The sequence below is a fragment of the Hemiscyllium ocellatum genome, chromosome 5 (genome assembly GCF_020745735.1).
Source record: "Hemiscyllium ocellatum isolate sHemOce1 chromosome 5, sHemOce1.pat.X.cur, whole genome shotgun sequence".
Lineage (NCBI taxonomy): Eukaryota > Metazoa > Chordata > Chondrichthyes > Orectolobiformes > Hemiscylliidae > Hemiscyllium > Hemiscyllium ocellatum.
The window spans coordinates 39,300,037-39,310,868 of NC_083405.1; the positions used below are offsets into that span (position 1 = coordinate 39,300,037).

General features: G+C 41.5%; 1 pseudogene; it reads left to right on the top strand.

The window, feature by feature from the left end:
• Positions 1–5,925: 5,925 nt before the first annotated feature.
• On the top strand, positions 5,926–7,430 carry LOC132815930 (uncharacterized; annotated as a pseudogene).
• Positions 7,431–10,832: the final 3,402 nt, after the last annotated feature.

Consider the following 10,832-nt stretch of genomic DNA (forward strand, 5'->3'; position numbering starts at 1 on the left):
CTTATGTTTTGATCGGTTCAGAAATGGCTGATATCCTCAATCCATTGGCAGACAGGCACAGTGGTTTTTGAACGGCCGGAATGAAAACACTCATTTGGTAGATTTCCAACTCTGTGAACGTGGAATTTCAAGCTTTGTTTTTCATTCTCCACAAATTATATTTGCAATGTAGTGTACCTGTAAGGTATAGGGCTAGAGTTGTGCAGAATAAGGGAACAGGTGTTGTTTCTGCAAAAGCTTATATTATAAAATTAGGCTGCTAAACAGTGAGAAGTGAAAACAGGTAGAATTATCTATGACTACTAGGGCAGAGCAACCGTGTAGCGGGATGTACCAGTAACAGGAGAATAGTGTGCCAGTCGCAGGAGGGATGTGGCCAATGGATGGAATTTAGTTTGGCAAGATGATCGCACGAAGACAGCAAACTATGCCAGGATAGTCACAAATAAGGAATGAGATAAATAAGAGTAAGGGGGTGACAGGTTTAGAGTAATGGGAGAAGTAAACAGATAGGCTACATGCTACAGCAAAAGTAACCAATGGGGTGAAAGGGGAGGACCAAGAGATACAGCTGAACAGCATAAATCAGAATGTAACTCTTAGATTGGGATGCTTACTCGTTAGACACCTGTTCTTGCAAGTTCGTATCAATAAAATTTGCTGCTTCAGAATTTGACTCAGACTGTAATTTATTAATGAGTTTTTTTTTGATTAGATTACTTACATTCGATTATGGGTGGCACAGTGGTTAGCACTGCTGCCTCACAGCGCCTGTAGACCCGGGTTCAATTCCCGACTCAGGCGACTGACTGTGTGGAGTTTGCACGTTCTCCCCGTGTCTGCGTGGGTTTCCTCCGGGTGCTCCGGTTTCCTCCCACAGTCACAAAGATGTGCGGGTCAGGTGAATTGGCCAAGCTAAATTGCCCGTAGCGTTAGGTAAGGGGTAAATGTATGGGTGGGTTGCGCTTCGGCGGGTCGGTGTGGACTTGTTGGGCCGAAGGGCCTGTTTCCACACTGTAAGTCTAATCTAATATGGGCGGCACGGTGGCACAGTGGTTAGCACTGCTGCCTCACAGCGCCTGGAGACCTGGGTTCAATTCCCGACTCAGGCGACTGACTGTGTGGAGTTTGCACGTTCTCCCCGTGTCTGCGTGGGTTTCCTCCGGGTGCTCCGGTTTCCTCCCACAGTCCAAAGATGTGCGGGTTAGGTGAATTGGCCATTCTAAATTGCCCATAGGGGTAAGGGGTAAATGTAGGGGTATGGGTGGGTTGCGCTTCGGCGGGTCGGTGTGGACTTGTTGGGCCGAAGGGCCTGTTTCCACACTGTAAGTAATCTAATCTAATCTACTTATAGTGTGGAAGTAGGCCTTTCGGCCCAACAAGTCCACACCGACCCTCCGAAGAGCAACCCACCCAGACCCATTCCCCTACATCTAACACGACAGGGAATTTAGCATAGCCAATTCACCTAACCTGCACATTTTTGGACTGTGGGAGGAAACCAGAGCACGCGGTGGAAACCCACGTAGACACGGGGAGAAGGTGTGGAGTTTGCACAAACAGTTGCCTGAGGCGGGAATTGAACTCGGGTCTCTGGTGCTGTGAGGCAGCAGTGCTAGCCACTATGCCACCCTACACAATGCGGGGGCTCGTCTGGGATATCCACCATCACCAGTGGGGTGGGCAACGTCAACGGCTGGGAAGGCGCGTCCTATTCCTTTTAGAACGGTCCTGTGTTCCTCGGTGGTTTGCTCCCCCTTCAGGTTGACTGATTGAGATCCGATGAGGGTCTATCTGAACCAGGCGAAAGGTAAGTAGGCACAGGGAGCTAGGCAACTCCGTGCATGGACCAAGGTAGGAAAAGAGATTTTTAAGTACTGCCTTGGTGGCTGGGATTGAGTTCTAGTAGTTAATAAGTGTCTAACGAAGGAACTCAATATGGGCCTCCGGGGGAAAAAAAAATAGAAATGGAGGCGGGGTCCCTGACAACATACCTCCAGAAAGTCCTTTGGGCAGGATGTTGTGGAATTGGAAAAATATTACTTGTATAAGGGAAAAAGATAGGAAAAAGATTATTAAATATTGTTGCTTTGTACGGACTAAGGAATCCATTCTTCGTTCTGCCGTTTTCTGGCCAAAGTATGGGTCGGACAAAGACTATGTTTGTAAATATTTGAATTTATATGTCAACAGAAAACAGCCTTTCAGTCAGGAGGGATCAGATTATGCATTGTGTCGGAAGGACTAGTAGCTGTAGGGCTACTGAGGGTACACTTCGTAACTAAATCATGGCCAAACATCCAAAGAAAATTCAGAAAATAGATGGGTGGAGTGAGAAAACACTTGATGAATTTTTAAGAGAGGCACAGGAAGTGTTTGTAAAGAGAGAGGATGAGAAGCAAAAACAGAAGGCAAAATTATGGTAGCCACGGTTGACAACGTAGTCAAAAAAGAATCGAACAGGTGACTAGCAACCAGAGTGGCAGCACATAGAACAAAGAGGAAGGGGTAGAGGACGAGGAGGACCTTTCGTAGGGCCCAGTCGACAAGGACAGAGGTGGAGACCCCCTAACATGTAGGGTGTTATATCCAGAAAAAAATTCAAAAGGTAGAGGGGTGGAGCGAGAAGCCTCTAGAGTTGTTCTTGCGGGAAGCTCAAAAAGTGTCTGTGAGATGCTGTGTGTGTGTGTGTGTGAGGGAGAGAGAGAGAGAGAAAAGAGCTGTATAGCTAATAGAAAGGTTAACCCTTTGTGATTCGGTTTGAATGCACATTTGTTTGTTGGTGATTGAATGTTTGTACTTTGTTCCCTGGAGTTTGAGATCCAGGACTGTTTTGAATCTGATTTCTATTATGGAAATTTTACATGATTTCTTTTAAGGTTAAGGATTTTACAGTGATTATGAAATAAAATGTTAATTCCTGTTCTTTTTACAGGTCATGACTGCCTTACTATCAGTTTCTAACTCATCTCTTTTATCCTTACATAAAAGCGAATTCAAATCAGCTTAATACGTAGGAAAACAACATGATAACTTTTTTTTGTGATTCAGACTCATTTGTTTTCACTTAATTTTAAGCCATAGCTTTATTCAGAAAGTTCCCTCCCTCAATAACAGTTAAGTTTCAGTTCAACATTAGATTGTAATAAATCAATCCTATGGTTAATATCTGTGACCTTGGATTCGTCCATTATTCATGCATTAGAAGTTTTTTTATTAACTTGAATAGACAAATCCTTTTATTTCATGACCTATAGCAATGTAATTGAGCAATGACTGGTCAGGACTACTTAAGAAAACTAATTTTGGATTTAAATTAAGGGACTAAAACCGGATAATAATAGTGGATTTCAAAGTTCGGAACTGTATGCATTTTACATTTTAAGTATTAAATACTGAATAAATGAATTTATAATATATAGATATATATTTAAAAGTAAGATTCCAAAATGTATAGTTAGAAACAGGCTATAAAGTTAGACAAGCATAAATTGGTAAATTGGTATTTGAAGCTATGGAGAGCAAGAAATATTGTAATATTTCTTTAAAAAAATCAAGGTTTAAACAAAACATTGGGTGATGAAGAATGGCCATTAGGATGGCCAAAAGCTGTTCACTTGGTCAAATCGGCTCCGCAATTGATCTGGCAACGTAACATGGGAGCAGGAACGAAAGAGTTAATTGGATTATGGCGATAGTTTTGTGATAAGAGGCACGAAGAATCAGTTTTGTGCTCATGGCAAGATGCTGCCACCAAATTGGGGATTGAATTAACTGCAAATGGTGCTATGGAATCTATTGAGGTTTTTAAAAATGAATGTGCTCGAGCAAAACAATTGCAGAAACTGAATGAGAAGTCACAAGTGACTGGTAAACAAACAGAACTACGCAATTACAGTTTCTAAAATGCCACTTGTTGCACTTCCACCCTGAATTACAGATAATGATTATTTTATTTATATAATATATAATTAATAATTAATATTTATAATAAATCAATTGTATTAGCCTGACTCAATATTAATTGGCAGGATTGCTTCACACTCTCTCAGTGACCTGTTATATTGATTCATAGATAATTTAAAACATGACAGCATTAATTCATTGCTAATTAAAGAATGGAAAGCTACATTACTGGCCAGAGTGTGTGCAAGCAGTGGCAGCAACAGCCTTATTGGCAGAAGAAAGTTGGAACTTACTTTTGGGGGAGCCTTAATAGTCAGCACCACACATCAGTACGGACCATCTTAATCAGAAAGCAGGGCGGTAGCTTATGGATTCGAAAATTCTAAACTACGAAACAATTCTAATAGAAAGGGATAACCTTACATTGATCACAGACATTTGTCTGAATCCAGATACCTTTCTCTGGAAAGGGGAGGATGAAGCTCCCTCAGACCCAGAACATGACTGCCTTGACATTATAAAATATCAGACTAAAGTAAGAATGGACCTTAGAGATATCCCTCTACATGCAGGGGCCAGGCTGTATATTGATGGGTCCTCCAGAGCGATTGAAGGTAAAGGACACAATGGATATGGATAGTGGATGGAATAGAGGGAAGTGTTATTGAGGCTAGTTGACTATCTAGTGATTGGTCGGCATAGACTTGTGAACTTTATGCACTAGGAAAGACTCTTAAGACCTTGGAAGGCAAAGAAGGAACTGTGTACACAGATTCTAAGTATGCCTTCAGGGTGGCACACACATTTGGAAAGATATGGCAGGAAAGGGGACTGATAAACAGTGGGGGTAAAGAACTGGCTCATGAGGAATTGGTAAAGCAAGTATTGGAATCCCTTTTGTTGCCAAAGGAAATAGCGATAGTCCACATAAATGAAGGGTTAGGTATCTTCTGGGAGTTTCACACCCCTTGGCACCCACCTTCATCAGGAAAGGTTGAGAGAATGAACTAGACTCAAGAAGCAGTTATCTAAATTAGTGGTAGAAACCAGATTCCCTTGGACTAAGTGTTTACCAAAGCCATTTTGCGAGTGCGAATGGCCCCAAAGATATGGGGCTGTCCCCGTATAGGATATTGTTTGGTTTGCCTTATCTGGGAACGAAAGGGGAACTGCCAACCCTGGAGACTAAAGATCTGTTCTTAAAGAAGTATGTACTGGGCTTGTCCTCTTTGTCCTAGGAGACAAGGATTACTGGCACAGACTCTGCCCCTTGAATTCGCCATTCATCCCATCCGGCCAGGAGATTGGGTCCTAATTAAGTCATGGACAGAAACTAAATTGCAACCAGTTTGGGAGGGACCGTACCAGGCTCTTTTGACGACTGAAATGGCGATACGCACAGTGGAGAAAGGCTGGAGTCACTACACCAGGATTAAAGGACCAGTGGAATCCCCAGTTAAAAAAGAAGTCTAGACAGCTGAATCGACAGAAGAACCACTGAAACTCAGACTCAAAAGACTTTAAGTAACTGATTTTTATGCGGATGCGGGATAGTTTCTTTTTGATATCTATATATTGTATTGCATGTTAAATCTCTTGGTCCTTCAATAATATTGTAGGATGCTGGGGACGCTTAGGGTTACCATATTAGCCTTCTTAATATTGGGATTTTATTAATGAATGCTGTCATCTCCATTTTTGTTATTAACGGTCCCTGATTCTGAATATCTGCAAGTAATAGAGGTCGATGCTTGCAGCCTAGTAAAATGCGCAGATGTAAAGTATCAGAGGGAGTATATTTCCTCCAAAATCCTTCTTAAGACCCTACCGGACACAAGGTACGGTTTGCAAAAACCACCACCTGGCATCCCTATCCATAGAGCTCCCTTTCGCCCAGCCCTAGACTGTCCTGACAAAAAGTGCCACCTGATCTATCTCACCATCAAAAATACCTCCTCTGTAGACTCCTTTCCCCGTAAAAACGGGTCTCGACTCCTTAGTAACGAATTAAGGATAGTAATGGAAGCCACTGGGAAGTGTTTTTTGGGCTGCTGTTTCCGAATAGTCGGAGGAAATGGAAAACGAGCCAATCAACTTGATACTAAGAGACAACATTTTGCCTCTCCCAACGACCCAAAGGTGGTAAAAATCATAGAGGTGAAGGACTTGAAGCAGACCATTGAAATAGAAACTGGAGACGGGGACGCAAATGCCTGAGTTGAATGGGTAAAGTTCACTGTTAAAACTCTGAATAAAAGCAATTGCTATGCATGTGCCTCCAGTAGACCAGTTGCCCTCATAGTCCCCTTTCTGCTTGGGTGGAATTGAAACAAGAAGGGCATGGAATGTATGATAGCCCTGTATCAGGATAAGACTGCATGGAATGATAGGAATTGTATATCTCTTTCTCTAATGTTCCCTCCCTTGGAGAAGACAGATTTGAAAGCTCCCCCCCATTTTTGACCACGGTCGGGAATCACATATCGTGTATAAGCCGACAGGGTACAAATCGGTCTAGAGACTTGGGGGAGCTGAGGTTATGTATAAAAACTCAGAATGTCAACGAAACAGACAAAGGAGGGAACTACTCAGCACTCTGGGTTCCCCAGGCGGATCTCTGGTGGTACTGTGGAGGCAGAATATTGCGACCTACCCTACCTCCTGACTGGAGAGGGATATGTGCAATTGGCAATTCCATTCACCTTGGCATTTGAGAATGAGAAAGTGGTAGTAACAAAGAATGAGAGGAGTAAAAGGTCGTTATTAGATACTTCCTTTGATGATAGAGTTTATCTCGACTCTATAGGAGTTCCTAGAGGGGTCCCCGATGAGTTCAAGGCCCGCAACCAGATTGTAGCAGGTTTTGAATCTGCCCTAATTTGGTGGGTAACGGTCAACAAAAATGTGGATTGAATAAACTATATTTGTTTTACAACCAGCAAAGATTCATCAATTACACTAGAGATGCAGTCAAGGGTATTTCCAAGTAACTTGATGCAACCAACAGAATGGCCTGGGAAAACAGACTGGCCTTAGATATGATCCTAGCCAGAAAAGGGGGTGTATGTGTGATGTTAGGAGGTAGCTGTTGTACCTTTATTCCAAATAATACAGCACCTGATGGGTCAATCTCTTGTGCCTTGCGAGGATTGACCACCTTGGTGGAATAATTGGCTGAAAATTCAGGAGTAGACACATCACTCACGGGATGGCTGGAATTATGGTTTGGGAAGAGGAAAGGTGAGGTAGTCTCCATCCTCACTTCCCTGATAGTGGTAGCAGGGGTACTGACAGCAATTGGCTATTGTATCATACCTTGTGTACGGGGGTTAACCCAATGGCTAGTTGAGATGGCCTTTGCAAAACAAATGTCTCTAAAAGGTAATCAGGCAGAGGAACTCAATCTCTTGAACAATGAGAGGATGGGTGACCTTAAGGAATTAGCCACGATAAATGAAGTCTCAGGGATGATGCTAGCGAACTGGAAGGCAAAGTATGAGACAAATGCAGAAGACAACACTTAGTAGCCAAGAAGAAAAGGGGGATTGTAAGATATAGGGTTAAAATTGTGCAGAATAAGGGAACAGGTATTGCTTCTGCAAAAGCTCACATTATAAAATTAGGCTGCGCCTGCCAATACTAAATAGTGAGAAGCGAAAACAGTTAGAATGATCTATGACTAATAGGGCAGAGCAACCGTGTTGCAGGATATACCAAGCCTAGGAAAACAGAAGAAGCGAAAATAGATAGAATTATCTATGACTACTAGGGCAGAGCGACCGTGTAGCGGGATGTACCAGTAACAGGAGAATAGTGTGCCAGTGCAGGAGGGATGTGGCCAACGGATGGAATTTAGTTTGGCAGGATGATCGCACGAAGACAGCAAACTATGCCAGGATAGTCACATATAAGTGATGAGATAAATAAGAGGAAGGGGCGACAGGCTTAGAGTAATGGGAGAAATAAACAGAGGCGGAGAGAAGCTAGACAAAGGTGGAGGGAAGCTAGACCTTGTGATAGGCTACGCGCTACAACAAAAGTAACCAATGGGGTGAAAGGGGAGGACCGAGAGACGCAGCTGAACAGCATAGATCAGAATGTAACCCTCAGATCGGGGTGCTTACTCGTTAGGTACCCATTCTTGCAGGTTTGTATCAATAAAATTCGCTGCTTCACAATTTGACTCGGACTGAAATTTATTAATATGTGAGTTTTGTTTCTCACATACCCTTTAAGCATTTTAAGAAGGCCACGATTGTCATTCTGAGCTTGGAAAGGTAAGGCCAGAAAGGAAATAGATATGTTTTGCTTCTGATAGATGTCTGCCCTGACAAGCTGAATCTTGTTTTGTAAGATGTGATGCTGAAGCATGAACAGCAAAAAGATGAGAAAGGGGCATCTATTTAACAACACACTATAACTTAATAACTTTTTTTTCATTTTCATTCAGTATTGCCATAAAATTTTACTTGCAGATTTCAACCTTTTTCAAAATCTAAGCATTTTAGTTGGGATTAACAAGTTTTTTTAAAAAACTTTAAGCAATACTTAAATTAAAAACCTCAGTGCCCAGCTTTTCTCTGAGAAAATTCTGCAGATTCGGAGACCCTAAGGTTCAACCTATGCACTCCACTCAACTATATGATGTCAGCTGGAGGTCAATATCCCCAAGCTCCAGTGTGCAGAGTTCCTAGTAATTGATCATTATCCAGCATCCCTGGGCAAAATTATTTTTCTCACTCCAGACTCCCTGTAGCTAATGACTGGTGAGACTTCTCCTTCAAACTGTTGTGAATCTTTGGCCTGAAAGCCTCTGCTTTGCACTAATTTGTGGGAGTTAAGGGTTGGACAGCAACTTGAGTGTTGATCTCATTTTCTTGGTTAAGAAAAGCACTAGAGAGTGGATTTTTGCTGTATTTGTTCCATAATCTCTGTATTTCCTAAAGCTTCTTGAGCCTTATTGACCAGCAAGGAAAGTTGAATATGAACCCATCATTGAAAATTAGCATAAAAATTATTGTGACAGAAGATGGCATTCAATTTGTATTTTGTTTTAGCAATCCAGTCAAAAATATTAAATGTAGAAATGTATCTTAAATTAGTTGGGAGATTGTGGCTATTGACATATGTTTGAGTTTGGAAGGATGAGAGGGATATGATTGAAGCTTACAGAATACTGAACAGCCTCAAGAGAGTGGACATTGAGAATATGTTTCCATTGGCAGGAGAGACGAGGACCAGAGGACACAGCCTGAGAGTAAATAGAAGACCCTTTAGAACAGAGATAAGGAGAAGGGAGTGGTGAATCTGTGGATTCGTTGCCACAGAAGGCTGTGGAGGCCAGGTAGAGATAGATAAGTTCTTGATTGCCAAGGGGAATCAGTTTACAGGTGGAAAAATGATATTGAGTAATCTATCAACAATGATTAATGGCAGAGCAGACTTGATGGACCAAATGGCATAATTTCTGCTCCTATGTCTTATGGTTTAGAGAAATCAGGTACCAAGATTCAAGGCTTTTACATGCATAACAGCAAGGCTTCAAATGTAAAGAGACATTCCAAACAGCTTCATGGAATTTATAAAACCAATTCTTAACACCAAGCCACAGAAGGAGATAAAAAGGTTGGATGAACAAAAGATTAATCCTTTGGGTAGCAAAGGAGCAAAGCAAGATGAAAAGGCAAGAAGTTGAGGGAGGGAATTGTCTTGTTGGGCCTTGGCAGTTGAAGGCACAACCATCAATCATAAAGTGATAAAAATAAGGATGCTGAAATTTAAGGAGTACAAAGGTATTGGAGGGTTGTAGAGCTGGCAAAGGTTGTAGAAATATGAAGGGGTGAGGCCATGGAGGGATTTGAAAACAAGGATGAGTGTTTTGAAGTTGTTTAACCAGGAGTTGTTGTAGTTCAGTGAACACAAGGTTGAACAGGCTTCGACGTGTTTTAGGATATAGTTTACAGTTTATCTTTTTTTTAATAAAGCACAGAATAAAGGAAGCTGGTCAAGAGGATGTTAAAATAGTTAAATCTAATGGTATAGGTTAGAAGTGACTGAGTAGATTGGGCCTGTACTCATTGAGTTTAGAAAATTGAGACAACCCTATTGAAATATACAAGATTCGTAGGGAATTAACAGGGTAGATGCAGAAATGCTGTTACCCTTTGTTGGAGAGTCTAGAACTACAGGTCATAATTTCAGAATAAAAATGTTTCACTAATTAATATAGAGAGGGTGCCTTCTTTGAGAGTAGTGAATCTGTGGAATTTTTTTATCAAACAAAGCTGTAGAAGCTGGTTCATTAAGTATATTAAAGACTGAGATGGATGGATTTTTATTCAAGGGTTTTGGTGAAACAGCATGAAAATGAGTTGAGGATTGTCAGATCAGCTATGATCTCATTGAGTAGGGGAAGAAACTTGATTGGTTTAATAGCCTACTTCTGCACCTATGTTTTAAGGTTTTATGGTATTAGCAGCAGATATACTGGGACAGTCAGATGGGCGATATGAGAGATATAAACTGACAGTTTTGATGATGATATAGATGTGTCTCGGAAACTTACTCATATAATACACCAGGTAGATGGGGGCTAAAATCAGCTCTACACCTGATATCTGGTTGGCTGACAACTCTCAAGGGCAGGACACCCTCCTGAGTGAGGACAATAGTTACATTATTAGCTAATTTGATTTGCCTGCAGTGCATTATCAATGTAAAATAGATTTAAAAGGTGCAAAGCTTTCCTTCTGGGTTCTTTGTGGTGCATCTTTGCACCTGCATTAAATCTCACCCAATAATTCTGTTTAATGCTACACAAATGCTGCCTAACATGCTGAATGATTTCAGCATTCTATTCTAACTAGAGTTGTGGTAGCTCATTAAATAAATAATCAAGATACTTCAATTTTGTGGGCCATCTTACA